Source organism: Oryx dammah, unplaced genomic scaffold (assembly GCF_014754425.2).
Source record: "Oryx dammah isolate SB20612 unplaced genomic scaffold, SCBI_Odam_1.1 HiC_scaffold_8, whole genome shotgun sequence".
Classification (NCBI taxonomy): Eukaryota; Metazoa; Chordata; class Mammalia; order Artiodactyla; family Bovidae; genus Oryx; species Oryx dammah.
Genome location: NW_024070192.1, coordinates 45,734,324 through 45,756,675, shown reverse-complemented (window position 1 = coordinate 45,756,675; position 22,352 = coordinate 45,734,324).

The following is a 22,352-nucleotide window of genomic DNA, read 5'->3' as shown; positions in this document are numbered from 1 at the left end:
TACCAACCAGAGTTTCTCTGTTAGCCAAGCTGAGGGACTCTAGAGCAGGGGTCCCCAACCTTGAGAATCTAATGCCTGATGATCTGAGATGGAGCTGATGTAATAAATTAGAAATAAAGTGCATAATAAACATAATGCTCTTGAATCCTCCCAAAACCATCCTCCACCTGCAATGCCATCCGTGGAAAAACTGTCTTCCACTAAACCGCCAAAAATGTCGAGACTGCTGCTCTAGACTTTCAGGATAATTTCCTTTTCCTTCAGCACTTTCTCGTTACTGAGAACAGAGGACCAACTTCTGTAGAGGTGTGAAAGGAAAGCGAGGTTTACCAGTTATCCAAAGGCAGTGCTTACACTGCAGATTTCTTTTATTTTGGTCAAGATTCACTTTGACTTTGACCTTAAGAATAAAATTTAGGAAGAAGCATGAGGCTGTAGATGTGGCTCCAGTTCTTCGCTGGAGTTTCTTCAAGGGGCTGGAAGTTTGTAATGGAGTTGCCTTCCTTTTGCTCACTGAAGAGCCTAGGATGAGAAGGGACATTGCCAGGAGCCTTGAGCATGGATGCTAAAGGGTCAGCAACTGCTTGTCCCTGGCCTCTGGGCCAAGGGCAGACTTAGGCTAGGTTTTCAACTAACTGTTCTCTTTGTTTTTCCTTCTGTTTCTAAAGGATCTCCTGATTTGAAGGAGTTACTATTTCTTTTTCATAATTTTTTAAAAAATATTTTTATTTCTTTATTTGACTGTTCCAGTTCTTAGTTGTGGCATTGGAGACCTTCCACCTTCATTGCAGCATGCAATAAATTTTTTAAAAATATATTTATTTATTTATTTGGCTACAGTGGGTCTTAGTTGTAGCATGCAGAATCTTTAGTTGCGGCATGTGGTATCTAGTTCCCTGACCAGGGATCGAACCCGGTCCCTCTGCACTGGGGGTACAGAGTCTCAGCCATTGTATCACCAGAGAAATCCCAGGAGTTACTATTTCAAATCAGGAAAAGAGTAAAGATTGGGAAACTATTCAGGGAAAACTGGAGAGCTGATACTTTGTATATTCCCGTAATCAAAACAGGCTTGGGACCCTTCAGAGAAAATTCCTCATGCTGCTTAGAGATGGACCCTTGGCCCGCCTTCTTTGTAGGCAGAGGTGGCAGGGAATTTAGAAAGCTGCTCTCTCCAGTCTTCCCAGACTTCATATTTGCTTTGTTTTTAAAGACTAGAGATCTGATTTGCTCAGGAAATCAGAATGCATACCTGCCCTCCAGGCCTCTTCCAAAGAACTATCAATTGTCCAATTTTTGCCAAAGCTAGCTGGAGAAAACTACTATTTTGAAGAATTGTCTGAATAATATGTGGTTCCTACATCCCTTCAGATCAACTCTATCCAGCAGAATCTTTCTGTGGCAATGGAAATACTTGATGTCTGTGCTGTCCAAAACACGTGAGACTGTTGAGCACTTGCAAGCAAGAAACTGAATGTTAGCTTTCCTTTTCTTTTGATTACTTTAAACCTAAATGGCCAGATGTGGCTAGGAGGTATCATATGGGACAATGCGATTCTGGACAATTAGAGTGGAAAAGCTACTGTTCATTGAATACACAGTGTAAACAGACAGTACCCTGAGCATCTCCAATGTATCACCTCCTTTAATCCTCATGTTGAGATATATATGTTTATAGTTACATATAATATATAATATAATATGGATTTTCTGGGTGACACAGTGGTAAAAAATTTGCCTGCCAATACAAGAGATGCGGGTTTGATCCCTGGGTTGGGAAGATCCCCTGGAGTAGGAAATGGCAACCCACTCCAGTATTCTTGCCTGGGAAATTCCATGCACAGAGGAGCCTGGTGGACCACAGTCCATGGAGTCACAAAGAGTTGGATATGACAGAGCATGCATGCCCCACCCATATAATACATAATTAATTAATGTCATTAATATTATAATAATGCATATATCATATATAATATATACAAATATAATAGCATTGTAATATCAGAATAATATATACTATTATAATAATTAATGTCCATTAATATTATGATGTTAAATACTTACTGATATAATACATACATAATTATTTGCTGAAGATTAAAGCTTAAACATGTTGTATACTTTCCAGGGTTCCTTACATAATCAGTGGTAGACCTAGGGTGTGAATTCATGTCTAGTTGACACCAAACCAGCCCATAAGCTTCATTTATGTCTTCGTTGAACTTGATGCAAAATGAAGACAAAACACAGGAACGCTTTTTGATCCTACTTCACTACCTACACTGATTTTACTGGTTTTCGCTTTATGTCATTTGTACTATGCAGACAACCAGCTCTTTTCATTGAACAAATACAAACTTTTATTATTTAATATTTTGTCAAGATGTACACAGATGGCCTCTTCAAAAGTCTTAATATACTCTTTACTCCTTCTCAATCCGAGTCAAGAATTCTCTTCATCTGAGTTGTCCTTGAACACTTGCTCTTGACTTGCATTGGAGAAAGTGTCTTACAAAGTGGCCTTGTTATACCTTGTGAGATGTTGGAAAGAATGTGGCTTGTTATACCTCATCCCACATCCTTATTATGAGTACTCATGAAATAAACTGTTTTCAGACATAAGCATCAAGGAGGCTATTGTTAACCTGAAGATGCCTTGCATTTGCCAGTGCTAATCATGCAACTGATTCTGTGACCCTTTATTGCTCCGACCACCAGGAACCTGACAACCAAGTTTGTCATTTTCCTTTAAAAACTACATAGGAAGCTGTGGTTTGAACACCTTTTTAACTTTCTCCTTTGACTCTGTCTTCCACAAAGCCTATATTTCATCCTTTCATGCCTCGGTATATTTGCATGATCATTTTCAAATCCTTTGTGCAACATGCTGATCTAGAAACTCAATTGCAAGCTCCTGCAGAGCTCAGTCTCACCTTTGGTGAGGATGGGATCACTCGAAAACAAACCCCCTAAAGCCCATGTGCTTTATTCATAGCAGTGACCCTTGCTCCATCACAGAGAAGATTTAGAAAGAGAGAATGGAAAGGAAGAGTAATCATCTGGTGCCAGAACCGATGTTGTACAGATACCATCTTTGGCTTGAAAGAGTGGAGAATGGAATAAAGTAGACAGAGTCTAAGGGATGGAGTATAGTCTTGGCTCTCAGAATTTCAGATGATGAGCGGCAGGTGTGGCACTAATTCTGCTGCTCTCCATCAAAACTGGTCTCTGCAATGCGTTTAATAAACTCCAGAGCTTGATTGATCCCACTAGATGCCTCCTGATTTGTTAACTGCGTCCAGTGGCGGCATCATGACTGGGGAATCATTCAAGGAGTATAACAGAAGGAGAGGAAGTGACAATCCACAGATCTACCTGGGAAGACTTAGGCGGGTGGAACTGCTTTCTATCCAGAGAGGTAGAGACTATATGAAAGAAAAATACAGCAGACGCACTTTCCTTTAATTATCTTGTCTGTGACTATGTCAGTGGGAGAATTAATATGTGAAGGGCAGAAGTGTATGAGGGGGTGTGATGACAGATATGGTTGTTGCATAATTAATATAAATGCTGACAAAGGTCCATATAGTCAAAACGATGATTTTTCCAGTAGTCATGTACGGATATGAGAGTTGGACCATAAAAATGGCTGAGCGCCAAAGAATTGATGCTTTCGAACTATGGTGCTTAAGCAGACTCTTGAGAGTCCCTTGGACAGTAAGGAGATCAAACCAGTCAATCCTAAAGGAAATCAGTCCTGAACATTCATTGGCAGGACTGATGCTGAAGCTCTAGTACTTGGATCACCTCATTGGAAAGAACCCTGATGCTGGGGAAGATTGAGGGGAGGAGGACAAGGAGGCCACAGAGGATGAGATGGTTGGATGGCATCTCTGACTCATCAGACATGCGTCTGAGCAAACTCTGGGAGTTCGTGAAGGACAGGGAAGCCTGGCATGCTACAGCTCATGGAGTCACAAAGAATTGGACATGACTGAGGGACTGAACAACAGAATAAGTGGGTAAAACCATGAGGCAAACAGGGACTTCAGAGTGTCGTAAGGAACTGGATTGAACTGAATTGAAGCACATTTAGTGCTTTTTAAATCAGTACCCAGTCCATATGAGAACGTTGACTTGGGTCTCCTGGCTCAATTCAAGCACAGAAGAGAGCATCTCAGGAGAAATAACCCCGGCTTCCAGGTCTGTCCTTCCGAGCTATCAGAGCAGCAAGAGGCAGCCCCTGAAATAGAGAAAGGTGATGATCTAAAGCCATGCTGCTCAGAGTGCGCCCCTGAGCCAGCAGCTTCAGCACCACCTGGGAGCTTGTTTGAAGTGCAGCCTCTCTAGCCCCACCCCAGACTTCCCAAACCACGACTGACATTTGAACCACAGCCCCAGCTTATTACTTTGCATGTTATATTTTGAGACGCACTGTTCTCAAGCAGCTTACTCAGGACTCTGAAGTCTGTGACGGTGTCTTTAAGGCCATCTATACGTTTCCCTATGAAACACTTGCTCAGCATCTTCCAAAGAACAAGGAATGTTCTGAGCACGGTGGAGACCCAAAGAAGCTCATGACTTTGTCTCAGTCTTGAAGTTTAAAGGCTGGTGAGTGAGAGGAGGAAAATAACACATATGTTCATGGAAACTAATGGAAAAAATAAATGTCATAACACGTGACAAAACAAGGCTTGGGAAGGAGGATGGGTCATGTTGGATCAGACAGCCAAGCACTGTATTCAGGAGCTGGAGCTGCAGAGAGCCGAGCTGGTGGGGACAGAACAGGAGCAGGTGGTCTGATGTAGTCCCAGTACGTGGGCACGTGCCTGGTTACGTGTGTGTCTGTGTGTGCCCAGTCGCTTCAGTCCTGTCTGACTCTTTTCAACCCGATGGACTGTAGCCCGCCAGGCTCCTCTGTCCATGGGATTCTCCAGGCAAGAATACTGGAGTGGGTTGCCATGCCCTCCTCCAGGGGATCTTCCCCACCCAGGGATTGAACCCACTTCTCTTATGTCTCCTGCATTGGCAGGTGGGTTCTTTACCACTCGTTCTTTACCACTGGAATCAACCTAGGAAGCCTGCTTGATTGCTCAGGCATGTCCAACTCTTTGTGACCCCATGGACTGTAGCCTGCCAGGATACTGGAGTGGGTTGCCTTTTCCTACTCCAGGGGATCTTCCCAACCCAGGGATCGAACTCAGGTCTCCTGCATTGGAAGGCCCTTAGTCTCGGTTCCCCCTGAAATGTACATTTTTCCCACTTGATGGCTACCTCGCCCTCCTACCAGGTGACAGATCCTCATTTTTCTTCTCTCTTTTTATCCTCCAAGAAAATCTGTCACTGACTCCTCCCTTCATCGGATCTTAAATGAATGATCTCAGCTTCAAGTGTAGCCCTTTGGGCCAGATTCTGATGGACATCAAAGCTTTCTGATGAAGTAGAATTCAAGGATGCTGTTAGTGTATTGCAAATTCCCTTTTCCCCTAAAGATTTTTCATCACACCACTTAGGCCATCGCTCATTCTTTCTGTGTCAGAAGTTGACAGAAGAGATCCTTTTCTTTGAGAGGTAGCACAGCATGGTAGTTAGAGGGAAGTTTCTGGAATCAGACCAAGTTGGCTGCATAACCTTGAGAAGGTTTCCTAACAGCTCCGTGCATCACTTCATCATCCATACAGTGGAGCTGCCTAAGTTTTCATGAGAACAAGTTACCTGGCATGTGTTTTAAGGACATCATTTCCCAGGACTGTCTCCCCAGAATTCTGATAGTATGGATATGAGTGGTCCCTGGAATTAAAGTGTTTTAACAAACCCCCCTTGTAATCCCTACTGTCAGAGAAGTTGAAGACAGTATCTTTGCCGATATACCTGTCCTCCCTGGAAGTGGATAAGATAGTTGGAGTTGTCTTATCTTTTCTGTAGGGAGTCGGCGTCTGTTTTTTGTGCAAGCTGTGCTGAGAATCTGTACACACTGAAGGAGGCAATCATGCAAAGTGAAAAGCACAAAAGCTCTGGAGTCAGACTGGCCTTGGTCCCGCACGCGACTCTCTCCTCCTGATGGTGTGATGAATACTGTGTGGAGAAGAGCTGATGCCCTGCAATTCCTGGCGTGTAGAGGGAGCTGCGTGCTCTCAACAGAGCCTCCCCAGGGCACAGCGGCAGTGAGGAGGCAAAGCTGATGGAATGAATGTTCCAGTCCAAGAGCTTGAGAGGGTTTGGCCAGGGAGTAAGTGTAACCAGGGAGACGGGGATCAAGGCATGAGATGCAAATGAGGCTGAAGAGGTCCTGGAGTCAGTGCAAGAGGGAGCAGGCAATAACGCTTGGAGGGCTAGCTGAGGTCAGATGTGAAGTCGCTCAGTCATATCCGATTCTTTGCAACCCCATAGACTGCAGCCTGCCAGGCTCCTCTGTCCATGGGATTTTCCAGGCAATAGTACTGGAGTGGATTGCCATTTCCTTCTCCAGGGGATCTTCCCAACCCCGGGCTCGAACCCGGGTCTCTCGCATTGTAGACAGACGCTTTACCGTCTGAGCCACCAGGGAAGTCAGAAGGGGCAGGCATGTCTCTGAGATCTCCATGGGTGTGGGTCAGAGTCCAGGCTGTCTGAGTGGAGAGAACAAGTGACGCCAACCATTGGGAGGCCCTGATGACAGCCAGCTAGGGTAGAAGCTGTTTGTTCATTGCCCTCTTTCATGATGAGCCCAACCACAGCATGGATGCCGTGTTTGTGTGGACTCAGATGGGCTGCCTTGATGGGCTGTGTGGGTTGTGTACAGTCCAACCCTAGTGAGCACCACTCACTTTGTACTTTATGTAAAGTGCGTCTTCTAGAGTTGTCCACTACACAACCTATACACTCATACATGGCAGCCATGGTCGCTGACAGCGTGGGACTAACAAGGTGGCTTGATTTTGATTCATGCCAGAGCAGACGTACCAGGACACCTTACCCAGTGGGCACCCTGGGACCTCTGCAGTAGGCTGGCAGTTTGGAGAGGGGCAAAAGAAGGAAATGAAGAGTTGCCCGAGTTTGTTATACCAACACAGGCAGGTGGCCAGAGTAACACACTCAGATCCAGACAGAGCCACATCTAAGAGGTCCAATCTGCAGGGTCCATTATTTTCCTGTACCGCTGGGGATGCTCAGATTTTAGCCACCACTCAACACTCATCCATACACGAACATGGAGCCTTCTTATCCTCCTCTTTCCTTGATTTTCCTCCTTGGCATTGTCACCATCTAACATTCTATAGGTTAAATTTTTTAAGGCTATTTCCCCCAACTAGAATGAAAGCTCAACTAGTCCCGGGTGCAGTTAACATTCAATAAATAATTGTGTCCTATGGAAGGAAGGAAGGAAGGCTGAAAGGAAGGAGAGAAGGAGAACTACACAGGTCTCTGAGTTTAAAAAAAAAAAAGAAGAAGAAGAAGAAAGCTCTAACCTAGGCCTGAAGGTACAGGGAACAAGTCCACCTACAAAGAATAAAGAGCAGAAAGAGCTAAACAGAAGGTTAAGGTGTTTTTCAAATATATTCAAGGAAGAACTGCTGCCCCATTGGGACCTCCAATGGGGTAGAAATCCAGGCATCAGGCCTGTATAAAAGGGTGCAATTCCCTTGCTGATCTGATGAAGGAACTGCACACTTCCTTCCAGAAATAGAATCACAGATGTAGAAAACAAACTTGCAGTTATGAGGGGTAAGAGGATGGGGAGGGATAAATTGGAAGACTGGAATCAACATATGCACACTGCTATCTATAAAATAGATAACTATTAAGGACCTACTGTAGAGCACGGGAAACTCTCCTCCGTACTCGGTAATGGGGACTTCCCTGGTAGTTCAGGGGTTAAGGCTCCATGTTCCCAGTGCAGGTGGCTCGGGTCTGATCCCTGGTCTGGGAGCTAGATCCCACGTACCACAAATAAAGGTCCTGTGTGTTGCAACTAAGACCCATCACAGCCAAAACACACACACAAACAAAAACACTCTGTAATGGCCTATATGGGAAAAAAATGTTAAAGAAGAGTGGATATATGCATATGTATAACTGATTCACTTTGCTGTACAACTGAAACAACTTAGCATTGTAAACCAGCTATACTCCAATAAAATTTTTTTAGAAAAAAAAAAGGGTACATTTCCCAGGGCACAGAGTTTCAGGGTCCCACTGAGACCCTGCTCCCAGCCCCAGCTCCTTCCCACTGTGATCTGTCTGCTCAGGAAGCAGGCTGATGATGTCTACGGAACCCACAGCCCAGGGCAGGTTTGCCCACAGCAGACAGCAGAGAGGGCTGGTAGCCAGGCTGCCCAATCCCTTTCATAAGGAGCATTGCAGGTTTGCTGCCGAAATGAGCTCTCTGTATGATTGCTGAAAACTGGAGATGTGATGACCTTTAAACAGAGCCCAAAGCACATTCCTGAAGACGGTTGCCTCCACTGCCAACAGAGCACACAGACAGACAAGTGAATAAGCAAACAAACCGATGCCTGTTGGGATGCCAGGTGCTGGATGCGTGTTAATTGCACGAACAGTCTCATCCGCCTGATGGCTTTGATTTGTGCGTTGGGGTGTTCCATCAAGATTTTTTAAACACAAATTGATCTCTGCTAATTCATGCATCAGCGCTGAATATTTTGACATGCGATATCTCCTCCCTTCGGAAAAGCTGTCCACGCTGGCAGGCCAGTGGAGCTCAGATAATCTCCTCGCTTTCTTCTCTGCAATGTTCCCTGAGCCCAGAATTCCTGCCTGGACCTCTCCTCTCGAGAGTCTTCACTTCTTAGCCTGTTTTTCTCAGCTCCTTATTCCTCCTTCTGCCCCAACTGTCTTGCCTGCTTCAAGTTTTTTTTCTTTTCTCTAGTTTTGGGGCGCAGACTTGGTCGCCCGGTGATGCATGGGATCTTAGTTCCTGCGTCCCTGTATTAGCAGGTGGATCTTACCACTAGACTGCCAGAGAAGTCCCTTGCCCTCTTCAATTTTTGTTCCAAGAGCTAGTTCTTTCTCCTACCTCCTCAGCCCTAATCCGTTCATCTCTCATCCCTTCCCCACTCCAGTTTCCTCTCTCCTGCATCAATAAAACCCACATCGTGTCTCCACACTCTGCTACCCTCTCCGCCTTGCAGTCCTGTGTCCCTCTCCTCAGCTGCCACCTTCTGCCGTTACCTCTGCTGCCTCTGCTCCTTTGCAATTTCCTCTTCTTTTAGCTTTTCTCTCTCTCTCCCTGGCCTCTATGTTCCTGCTCAGCCAGCCTGTGGGTAAGAGATGCTCCCACTCAGAGCACTCACTGAGATGGAGGAAGCAGCTACTAAAATGTGATGAGAAAACCCTGACCTCATCCCCCATTGCAAACACTGAGCAGCGTCCCCAGAGGCCGGGAACACAAACTCAGAGCAGAAAAAAGCGCACCCAAATCCCAGTCTCCACAGCAGCCTCCTGTCTGCAAGCAAGCAGAACCAGGGAAGCGCAAACTCATGTCTCAGCAAATTACCTTGGTCAGGCGCTCTGAGTAGTGATTAGCATTTATCAGAATAAAATATTTGCTGGATGAGTGAATGACTCCATCCATAACCCTGTACACAGAACAGAGCTTCACATCAGTATGCATATTCATTTACTAATGATCAATCATGGACCCGCTAAATTAGACATAAATCTAAAGTCATGACAACAAGTATAAGACAAATTTATAACATATATACATCAAGGTAGTGAGATGCAAATGGACCTCCTAACCTATTCCCCAAGCAGTTCTGCATTGCCATCTCGTTTCATCCTCCCCGAGCCTCGGGGAACCTCACCCTGCCCTCTACACTCTCTGTGCTGGTCACACAAGGTGTTTTCCCCATCATCTCAGAGGCTTTCTCAGCTCCACTTGCTCTTACACCTGCCTGGAGGGTTTATTCCTGTCATCTCTTCCTAAAGTCTTCTTTTGTTAAATTTTCACTGGAGTATAGTTGCTTTACAATCTTGTGTCAGTTTCTGCTGTACAGGAAAGTGAATCAGCCAGATGTATATGTATATCCCCTTTGCTGAATTTCCTTTCCGTTGAGGTCGCCACAGAACACCAAGGAGAGTTCTTCGTGCTGTACAATCGGTTTTCATTAGTCACCTATTTCATACAGAAAGTGAAGAGGACCTAAAAAGCCTCTTGATGAAAGTGAAAGAGGAGAGCGAAAAAGTTGGCTTAAAGTTCAACATTCAGAAAACAAAGATCATGGCATCCAGTCCCATCACTTCATGGGAAATAGAGGGGGAAACAGTGGAAACAGTGTCAGACTTTATTTTGGGGGGCTCCAAAATCACTGCAGATGGTGACTGCAGCCATGAAATTAAAAGACACTTACTCCTTGGAAGAAAAGTTATGATCAACCTAGATAGCCTATTCAAAAGCAGAGACATTACTTTGCCGACTAAGGTCCGTCTAGTCAAGGCTATGGTTTTTCCAGTGGTCATGTATGGATGTGAGAGTTGGACTGTGAAGAAGGCTGAGTGCCGAAGAATTGATGCTTTTGAACGGTGGTGTTGGAGAAGACTCTTGAGAGTCCCTTGGACTGCAAGGAGATCCAACCAGTCCATCCTAAAGGAGATCAGCCCTGGGTGTTCTTTGGAAGGAATGATGCTAAAGCTGAAACTCCAGTACTTTGGCCACCGGATGTGAAGAGTTGACTCATTGGGAAAGACTCTGATGCTGGGAGGGATTGGGAGCAGGAGGAGAAGGGGACGACAGAGGATGAGATGGCTGGATGGCATCACGGACTCGATGAACGTGAGTCTGAGTGAACTCCGGGAGTTGGTGATGGACAGGGAGGCCTGGCGTGCTGCGATTCATGAGGTCGCAGAGAGTCGCACACGACTGAGCGACTGAACTGAACTGAACTAGTGTGAATATGTAAATCTCAGTCTCCCAATTTCTTCCGTCCTCCCTTTGCTCCGTTTAGTGTCCATATGTCTGTTCTCTACGTCTGTGTCTCTATTTCTGCTTTGCAAGTAGGTTCATGTGCACCATTCTTCTAGATTCCACATGTGAACATTAATACAGGACATCTGTTTTGCTCTTTCTGACTTACTTCGTTCTGTGGGACAGTCTCTAGTTCCATCCGCATCTCTGCAAATGGCACAACCCCATCCCTCTTTCTGGCTGAGTAATATTCCGTGGTATATAGGCACCGCATCGTCTGTGCTCCTTCCTCTGTTGATGGACATGTAGGTTGCTTCCGTGTCCTGCCTGTTGTAAACAGGGCTGCGATGAGCATGTATCTGCAATGCACGTGCAATGTGTCTTCTGTCCTAACCCAGAGAAAACCATTATCCTAATCTCTTCTTAACATTCATCATTTAAGGCCTAGCTTAAATGTTACCTTCACTCTAAGGCTCTACACAGCGGAATTTCTCATTCATTCCTTTGTTGAGTGTTTTGAGGTGCCGGGCACTTTGCCAGGTGCCGGGGTTATAACCCTGATCAACAAAGAGTAGTCCAGCCCTTGTGGCCCTCCCTGGGGTCTGTGTTCCCCACAGCCCTTCACTGACTTCTGACTTACCCACCATGTTGTTCTTGCTTATGCTGCAAGAGGCACTGTACTTGAGTCACCTGTATATAATAAATGTCAGTTGAACGAATGAGTAAATGAATGGGGAAATGGAGTCTTAGTAGGTTAAATGATTTGCCCAAGATTATACTACTTTGGGGGCTTCCCTGATGGCTCAGAGTTAAAAAATTTGACTGCCAATGCAGGAGACGTGAGTTTGATCCCTGGGTGGGGAAGATACCCCTGGAGAAGAAAATGGCAACCCAACCCGGTCTTCTTGCCTGGGAAATCCCATGGATGGGGATTTACAGGCTTACAGACTGTACAGGCTTACATCCACTTTCTCAAAGTCCATGGGATTTCACGGCAATGTCTGAATTTCCCTAGGAATCAGATTGGGAGATAGAGATTTACAAGGTTATTTTAGGGCCCTGAGCTCTCAGGAACAACACCTGTGAAAGAGTAAGGGAAATATGATGGGTCAGAGAGACAAAGAGAGCTTAACTGTGATGTTTTTCACTTTGGCATTCCCATGAGGAGCTCTGCAGGTAAAAAGTAGCCTTGTGAGCCTGTCCCTCATCCAAGGGAAAGGTGGACCTCTGGACCCCAGCATCAATCAGTCATGGGGTAGGAGGAGTAATGATGGGTGAGGCAGCTTTGTTAACTGGGGACAGGGGTTGCCTGAACCCCTCAGACCTAAGGACGGAGCTGGGCACTCACTGCAAAGGGTCTTCATGCTTCACTGGTGATGTAGAGAAGTATGTTGCCGTGGCACAGAATCAAGCTCCTCCCACCATTCCCAGCAGCTCCCTGATCACCCAGTTCAATGCCAGACAGAGGTGGACCCCCAAGAATGGTCTGTAGAATTGAACCATGTCCCACTGTACTCATGGGTCTTTCAGACAGTCTGGTTATTTCCTTGTCTTACAGACGAATAATCCAGAAGGGTCAAGAGTCCTATTCAGAAATGCAGTTTGTTCGAACCAAGGACTAGATCCTGGCTCTGGGCCAGTGTTTTCTTTACCCAACTCTGCTTCCTAGCCTTGGTCCTTCTGGGCAGGATCATGAAGGGCTACAAGAAAAAAAAAAAAAAATGAAGGGCTACAAGATAGCAACAAGCTGATTTTCCCATGTTTATGAACACACTCTACCAATGGATCTGGGTTCCCATCACAGAGGGACTCTGTGGAGGATGCTGGAACATAACAGTTGCTGAGGGCTCACCCAGTATTATCTGGGAAATGTCATTTTTTCACCATGAACTTCCTATTGCATCATCTAATGGAGTATTCCCAAACTTTTGTATCTGGGGCATAGCATCAAATCTGTGAAACTAAAGGACAGGTCTAAGAGATATTTACACACCTCCTTAAGCCCTCACCCTCCAGTGACCAGGGGTGTGGGCTCCAACCCCAGTGCCCACATTCACACACACAGTGTGCTCACCCACTCAGAGTGGCTGCCAGCCCCTCTGAGCACCATCACTACACCTCCACCCTCCCAGGCAAGGACTGATCTGGAAAACCGTGAGCTTACATGGGCCACATTACACCCTGGGGAGCCTTCATGACACCCAGGACCCCTGAACTGAAAGGCATTTTGGAAACATCCCCCCTGAACTGCCATGCCGGTCATTGCTGGAGAATCACCCATGGCCCCACTGCTGTGGGAATCCAGGCTCTGATTTAGGGTAGGAGAAGCTGTACCCTTGTCAGGGGAGAAATTATGAAATCACCAGGACTTCACAGTCCTGCCCTGGGCAGATTGAGGCTCCCAGGATGTGCCTCAGGGGAATGGATGAGCAAGGTCTCTGAGATTAACTCTTAGCCTCAATTTCTTCATCTGAAATGTAGGGATCAGTAACACCTCTGACAAAGCATAGTTTGGAGATTTATGCCTTTAAGTGTCGTGGTCATTGTATGTTTAAAAAAATCATGTGAAAATTGCAAGGAAGAAAATAGCAATAATAATAATCTGAAATCCTACCATCTTGAGATAACTGCTATATTTACCTTTTGGATATTGAACCCATGAGCCTCTTTTTATGAGCACACATATCTTTGTGTTTGGGGCAGATGGAATGATAAAGTTTATTAGATGCTCAGCACATGCTTGGCAGATAGAAGCATTCAATAAATTCAGACTAACTACAGCCTCCTCTCACCATCACCAGATCGGGAGACCACATCCAGACCAAGGTGGAAGCAGCTTAGAATTTGGAGCAAGAGTAATGGATTTGAGTCCAGATTCTACACCTTAGGTGATGGGTCACTGGAAGAAATCCTGCAGTGTCTCTTGGTGTGTTGCCTCATCTGAAAAATGTTGTTGTTTAGTAGCTAAGTCATGTCTGACTCTTTTGCAGCCCCACAGACTATAGCCTGCCAGGCTCCTCTGTCCATGGGATTTTCCCAGCAAAAATCCTACAGTGGATTGCCATTTCCTTCTCCAGGGGATCTTCCCAACCCAGGGATGGAACCCCCATCTCCAACATTGGCAGGCAGGTTCTTTTACCACTGAGCCACCAGGGAAACCTTCTGAATAATGAGATAATGACAACTGTTTTGTGACAGCAGCTGCCACTAGGCTGGCTCAGATGTGAGTCTTGGCTCTGCCACTGAATAGCTGTGTGATTTGGGGGCAAGTTTTTAATTAATTAATTAATTTTTTTTACCCTCTTAGCCTTGGTTTTCTCACACATAAAATGCTGTTAACAGCCTGCATCGTGGGGATCCACCCGGGATGAAGTACACAGGATACTCAGTACAGACATTGGCCCACGGCCAGCCCCCCATAAATGCAAACAGGTAGCAGAAGTAGAAGCGGCAGGGACAGCAGCAATCCATTATTGCTAGGCGAGAAGGAAGCGATGCCAGTAAAAATTTTCAAAACTGCATTACACATATTTGTCATTATTACCCTATCACCTTATGCTATATATGCATGGCTATTTGATTAGGAAAACTTATGAATCACAATAGACATTTCTTGCCCAGCAAAATGTGTAAAACAGACCAGGGAGATTTTAGGGTCACTGTCGGGCTAAGAGTGCTAACATTTCAGTTTAAGCCTCCTCCTCATTTTTTATTCATTCTTTCCACAAACACCCACGAAACATTTACCTTTTGAAAAGCATTTTGCGAGTTGCTTTAAAAAATAGATACATGTATATGTATTACTGAATCACTTTGTTGTACATTGAAAATGAATACAGCATGGTTAATCAACTATACTCCAATAGAAAATAAAAAGGTTAATTTTACAAAGGCTATGGGGAGAATTAAAAACTTCACCTCTTGTCAAGGCCCAATTCTGGGCAGTTAACGAGTGGGCATTACCTCATTTAATCCCAACAGGAGAGGTCACTGATCCAGACTCAATCCTGCAGATGAAGAAACAGGTATATGGGAAAACATTTGCCCAAGGTCACGAATCTGAGGTCTTTGAGTCATGTCGTTGAGCCCATGACCTTTGCACTCCATCACACAGAAGCTCCTAGCAGACACCTTCACCTCTGCATGGGTTATGCACCAACTGCCAGACCTACCACACTTACACAGCTCAAAACCACACCATGGCAGGAGTGTTTGCTAAGCCCTTGTGATTTTTAAAGATAGGTTTTTCTTTTCTGTAAATGAAAAATATAAAGGTGTTACCAGACACCCAAGCAATCTATGAATTCAAAACACCAGTTGTGACATTTTTCAATTTTTGACTTCAAAATATTTCCTTTTGACTGACAACCTCTAAAAGCCCACTTCTTGGGTGGAGTGCAATTAATCTCTGTTATTTTGACCGCCACCAGTACAAACTCACCGCCATCTCACAGCCTGGAAGTTGGCCAGTCTTCTGGCTGCTCCCCACCTCTGTATTCTGGTGTATGCAGAGCAGAATGGAAGCAGGGGGCGGAGGGGCTGGGGACAGCAGCCCTGGCCCAGGCATGTGTATGACACTTAAACGCAGGAGGCAGCATGAGCCAGGGAAGGATGGGGTCAGGGAGGTCTGAGGCCAGGACCTGCTTCATCACCACCAGCTATTGAGGGGAATTCCCTGGAGGTCCAGTGGTTAGGACTCTGCACTCTCACTGCTGAGGCTGGGGTTTGATCCCTGGTTGGGGAACTAAGATCCCACAAGTCAGGTGGCGTGGCCCAAAAAATACACTGCTGGCTGTGGGACCTAGAACACATCCCTTTATGACCCTTCATTTTCCTGTTCGTGAAGTGAGACTAAAACAAGAGATGAGAGATGTCCTGTGAAACATTTAAATACGTAAAAAGTCATTTGTAAACTATGAAGGGCGATGATGATGTTTATGATGACCACCACTATTAATATCTTTGCGCATGCTCTGATTCCCCCTTTCCATTGGTACAGTCAGGCACACATCTGAGCCAAAGCACAAAGCCACTCCTTCCACCTTGCAACAACTGTGTTGTTGCATACAAGGTTTGGAGATTCACTCCTTCCTGCCTGGGAAATGCCAAAGTTTAAAGCATCAAGTTTGTCTCCTCCCCAAAACTCATACTTCCCCTTGGCTACACCACTGAATTGTTTAGTGGGCAGGACCTCGTGGGAATTCACCAGAGGTTGCCTGGTTCCTAAGCTGGCAAGATGTCCCTGAGAGTCTCCCGGCTCCCTGGAGGGCAGGGTCCCGGTGAGGATTCTGCATCAGAAAGAAGCTTTTTCATGTGACATTACCAAACTGACAGCCTGTTAACACCCTGATATGTTGCATAACCTTGGAGGGCCTCAGTTTGCCCATCTGTCCGGTGGATGACGGACTAGCAGACCTCAAAGTGCCTTCCTCCTGATGTTCTGTGTTCTCTGTTCTGCCTGTGAGGACTTTTTCCCACCTATTCCACTCTCAAGGGGAAAAACAGACTGGCATACAAGGGAGGGAATTATAGTCCCTAGTGAAGTCCTAGGGCTTCTCCCTTCTCCTTGCTCATCACTCCCCTTGGTAAACACTGAATGGTGAGACCTATTTATTTCCCCATCATGTGGCATGAAGCCCAGGGGAGATGGAAGGCAATCCTGGCTCTGGGATTGACTGGCTATGTGGAAAGGTGCTCAATCTCTCTGTAACAAGGGATAATAACAGCACCTAGCTCATGGATTTGTTGAGCAGAATAAGTGAGAGTAATGCCTGAGAAGTGTAAACATCATGTCTGGCACATGATAAATTTTCAATTGGTAAGAGTTGTTGATGTTATTATTAGACTGTTAGCATCACAATCTTTGTCAGTTAGGGTTCAGAGAACAGAACCAAATAGGAGATAGATGGGTAATAGATTTATCATCTATATATGGATTTACTGGAATAGATCCATTTACACAACTATGAAAGATAATAAATGCAAAGCTTTGTAGAGCAGGCAAGCCAAGATCAGGAGCAGGCTGGAATCACCAGGACATGAGCTGAAATTTGTTGTCCACAAGTGACAGTCAGGAAGAAAGATGGGGGGAGGTGGGGAGCTGGGGGAAGAATTGTAAACCCAGAGGCTGTCTGGAGTCTCTGAGCTCAGGGAAGGCCTAAGCTCTCTCTGAAAATACTTTGCTGATTAGACCTACCCAGGCTGATCTTCCTTTTACTTAATTTAAGGTCAACTGATTAGGGATTTTAATCACATCTGCAAAATCCCTCCACAGCAGCACCTAGATTGGAGTTTGAATAACTAGGATGCTAGCAATGGCCACCTTTCCCCACCGGCTTCTAAGACCCAACTCCAGTGTAAGTTCTCCCAGGAGGCCTCCCTTGACCTCTCAGGTTGAGTGCAGGGCACATCTCCAAGTTCAACCCCCTTGTCCCAGTGTAAGGATGTGGGTTTCTCCCCATCAGATTTAGAGCTCATCTCTGAGTTCCTAAGTCTCACTGAGCACCTGGTGCAAGGAGGCTCTTAGTTCATCTTTGCTAAACTGAACAGACTTAGGGGCTGTCAAAAGGCCCAGAGATATTGGCTTCCTCTTTCTGCTACTCAGGGAGCAAGCATACAAATGCCAAGATGGAGTCTGGACTGAAAGAGCTGCATGAAAATATTTCATCTTGGGAGCACACAACATGTCAGAATTCACTCACAGGGACGGAGTGTACAAAATAGGAGTGATGAGGGAAGGTGCTCAGCTCCTCCAGCTGATTCACTGCTTATTGTGTCTGGAGAGTCGTTATCAAATCTATGGCTCAGAGGTGGGGAGATACTCGTTCAAAAGCCACTAGTCTTGGGAGGAGAGGTAAATCAGAATTGTTAGTGTTGGGCTGATTTTGTCACCAGAAGAAGGGAGGAGGGAGGAGAGCTCATGAGAGTCTAATGTGTCGATGGCATGGGTGACATACCCCAGAAGGATGCCTTCTCCCAGCAGGCTCAGATGAGTCTGGAACTTATGTCCTTCTGAGGGTCCCCAATAAGAAAAAGACTACAGGACTTCCCTGGTGGCCCAGTGGTTAAGAATATGCTCTGCAATGCAGGGGACACAAGTTTGAGCCCTGGTAGAGGAAATAAATCCCACATTCCCCTGCACCCCAGTTACTGAACCCACAAACCACAACTAGAGAGTCTGTGTAACGCAATGAAAGGTCTCACATTTGGCAATTAAGACCTGACACAGCCAAATAAATAAACATTTTTTTTTAAAGAGAAAAATTACAAAGGAACAAATGCAAAATTAAGGACAAATGTGAGGAAAAATGAAAACGAGGAATTATTACAAAAGACTACATTGAAAACTAGCTGGCATATATTGTAAACACAATCTCTAGAAAAATAAGAATGCTTTTATTAGTTAGCTGCTTGACCCACCTCTCTAATACTTTCTTACTACCTTTTATGACTTGATCCTCTGTGGTTGCACCTTCACAGGATAACAATTTTGTGATGCAATTTTCTAAAGAGTGGATATGAATATAAGCCTTTTGTCTTGCCTGGTTGATCAAAAATGATATTACTGAGAGTTGGGATGCATCAAACACAGATGGTACCATTGTGTGCACGACTGTTACATGCAGATGCCTTGCAAAGTCAGGAATTCTGATGTCTTCTATCTTGCAAGACTCCAGAAAACAAAAGAAGCGGATGCCCATAATGGCACAAATATATCAATATAGACACTAACACATGTCTGCAAGGAGGAAAGGTCTGGGGGTTTTTTTGTTTGGTTGGTTTTTCATATTTAACTGTATAGGTCAATGGCATTAAGTGCATTCCCATTGTGCAAATCTCACCATCATCGTTTCCTGAGTTTTTCACCTTCTTAAAGTGAAACTCTGTCCCCATTAAACACTAACTCCCCACCCCCCCTTTCCAGCTCCCCACCCCCTGACCGCTGAGGTGGCGTCTACCAATGTGCTATCTGGCTTTAGGAATGTGACTACTCTGGGTGCCTTGTATAGGTGGAATCAAGCAGCGTTCGTCTGCACCTAAGGTATGTGCGAATGCATTTTTAAGGTTAACTTAATGTATGTCCCGGAGAAGGCGATGGCGCCCCGCTCCAGTGCTCTTGCCTGGAAAATCCCATGGACGGAGGAGCCTGGTAGGCTGAGGTCCATGGGGTCACGAAGAGTCGGACACGACTGAGTGACGTCACTTTCACTTTTCACTTTCATGCATTGGAGAAGGCAATGGCAGCCCACTCCAGTGTTCTTGCCTGGAGAATCCCAGGGACGGGGGAGCCTGGTGGGCTGCCGTCTATGAGGTTGCACAGAGTCGGACACGACTGACGCGACTTAGCAGCAGCAGCAGCAGCAATGTACGTCCTACAAACCAGCCGTGCCTTCTTTGGCTTTTCTCGTGCTGTGCTGCAGGCCCTTGCCAGCCATCTCCTTCACACACAGCAGTGTACATATGTCAACCCCAGTCTCCCGATTCACCCCATCCCACCCCCTCGGTGCCCGTACGTTTGTTCTCTGCATCTGTGTCTCTATTTCTGCCTTGCAAATAGTTTCATCTGTACCTTTCTCTAGGTTCCACATATATGCATTAACATGAGAGGTTTGCTTTGCTCTTTCTGACTTACTGCACTCTGTATGACAGACTCTCGGTCCATCCGCATCTCTGCGAATTGCACAGTTTTGTTCCTTCTTATGGCTGAGTAACATTCCATTGTGTGTGTACCACATCACCGTCTTTATCCATTCCCCTGCTGATGGACATTTAGGAAAGGTCTGTTTTGCTGAAGCATCAGTGGAAACTCGATTTTATTATATAACAATTGGGAGAATTTTCCACACACTAGCATCTGGCTCTGTACATTTGAAACCTTGTTTCTCCTCCACAGCCCACATGGGCATTGCATGCTGCAGGACCCATTCATGTCCCTGTGTGACCCAGCTCTGCACTGCACAATGCCATGCCCAGTGGGCTGGCGTGACGAGTGGCGGGGGTGGTGTATGCTTGGGAACTGTTACTATGTCAGAGTGACCAGCGGTAACTTAACTACACATTTTAGGTGACTAAAATCCCTATAGATAGATCCCATTAAACCTAAAATAAATGTATCCAAAATGCAACCTCCCCCTAGCCAGATACGACAATTGTCCAAATTACCCAACATCCTCAACATGAAGGGAATCGTGAGAGAGGAGAAGTCAGAGTGGGAAGGGACAGTGGTCCTAACTAATCACTCCTCAGATCTGTTCTTTTCATAAAAAAAAAAAAAGAGAGAGAGAGATTTATTTAGCTATTTATTTTTGGCTGCTCTGGGTCTTCACTGCTGAGGCCGGGCTTTCTCTAGTTGCAGTGCACAGGCTTCTCATTGCAGTGACTCCTCTTGTTTCAGAACACAAAATCTAGGCACACGAGCTTTAGCAGTTGTGGAGCACGGACTCAGTTGCTCCCAGCATGAGGGATGTTTCCGGACCAGGGCTCAAACCCTTGTTCCCTGCATTGACAGGTGGATTCTTAACCACTAGACTACCAAGGAAGCCCCCATTTTGTCAATTTTATCAAAACATATGACACAGCACTAGGTCTTTTTGTGCAGGAGTTTGGAGGGAGCCCACAGGAGTGAGGAATCCCCTTAAGCAGCTGAAATGCTGTAAATACAGATATGCCTGTGTGTGTGTCTGTGTGTGCACGCACATGGCCACTTAATGTGGGACCATAGTCCTCTGCTAAATCTCACAGATAAAGCCTGTTCTGTGTCTATAAAACGTGGATTATAATCTCTTGTTGGTGGAATTAAACAAAACAGTGTTGTAACAGTGCTTATCTGGGTGCCTGGGCCACAGGTGTGACAAGGCAACATCATCAGTAAGCATCGCTTCTGTGAGACACCTGTACCCCCAGGGGCTCAGTGATGCTCCTCCTGTCACCAGTGCTGTGCGTAGCACCTTCATCTCGCCACTGTTATGCACATCTCTTAAGGGGGAAACTGGCTTTTGTGTTATGCTTGTCACTTAACCCCCCATCCCCAGTTGAAGTCCATTTTGAGGGCCCTGACTTTGTCCATCTATCTCTGAATCCTGGTACCTGTGATAGAGCGTGGCATCTTCTAAAAGCTCAGGAAAGTTTACTGGCTTTTGCTTTTCCTTGGACCCAATAAGTGTGTGGAATGAATCCCTTTGAAACATGTAGCACCACCTGCGGATTGACCTTTCCATGAATATTCTCCTATCAGCTCACTCGGAAGGGGACGCTGGAAGTCCTGTCTCCCATCCTGCTATAGACGCCAACATCAGGCTAGACTCTGGGTGTACACTTTCTTCTGCAGATGGGCCCTGTGTGTCCGCAGAGAGCACTTAGCCAGTAACAAAGCCTGCACCAAGAAGAGGGGAAGAGCCCCTGGCCTCTGGGGTCTGGCAGAACATGCTTGGTCTTCCACCCAGGCACCTTTGGAAATCATTGCTGCAAAGGGAGACAGCATGTCTCTTAAGGGGGAAACTTGCTTTTGTGAGCACAGTCTGAGACCTATGCCCGCATCCCACCATTGGCCCATCCTCTCTCATATTCCTCAGGAGCACCTCAGACGCGCCCATTAGCTGACCTACAGTGAGATGCATTCTGCCAATCAGTCTCGTCCATCCAAAGAAACCCAGGTTTCCAAAGATGTCTAATTAGCCACTCTTTGCTCAGTGAGTTCCTGTCACCATGTGAAAGCATGTGTTTGCAAAGAGGAAAATGTCCCCACCTTTGACCATGGGCTACAGTTTACACATCTCACTAAATTCAGACTGAGTTAATGTCAAAGGAGTCTGTTCAGTTTGAGCCCCACTTTGAGCCCGAAGGGTGACTTGCCTACCTAAGAAAGATAAACCATCAACACCCCCTAGCCTCAAGGCCTCCTCTTTCTCTCCCACTACAGCAGAATGACCCAGAGTTTAGGACACAAGACAGAGTGGCCTGAGGCCAGAATTCCTAAGAACTGCTGACAGTGAGTAATGAAGGTTTCCTTTGACTGCAGCAACACGGGGAAAATGGAGTAGCGAATTTTCATAAAATGAAATTTATTAAATTTAAAGGACCATTCTTTTTAGGAGATTAAAAGCTTCTTAATTAGGTGAGTATTAAAACCTCCTTTTTATGCAAAAGGATGGTGATAGCAGATAGTAAGATTTTTAAGTGCAAAATAAAAAGTTGGTCCCCAATGCACCTTCAATTTTTTATTCATATCATAGTTCTAATTCTTGACATCTAGAAGTCTGAGAATCTTGATTTGAACTTGGAGTTCAAGGCCATCTTGCCCTTTACTCTGCCTGCTTCAAGTATGGGAGTTCCAGAGAGGAGAGGTCTGAGAAATCCAGTGTTCTGGGTCCTTGTTGATTCTCAGAAAGTGTAACTCAGGTCTTTCATTTCTAAGTCACATTTATGGCCCGTAGACCTACCAGTGAGT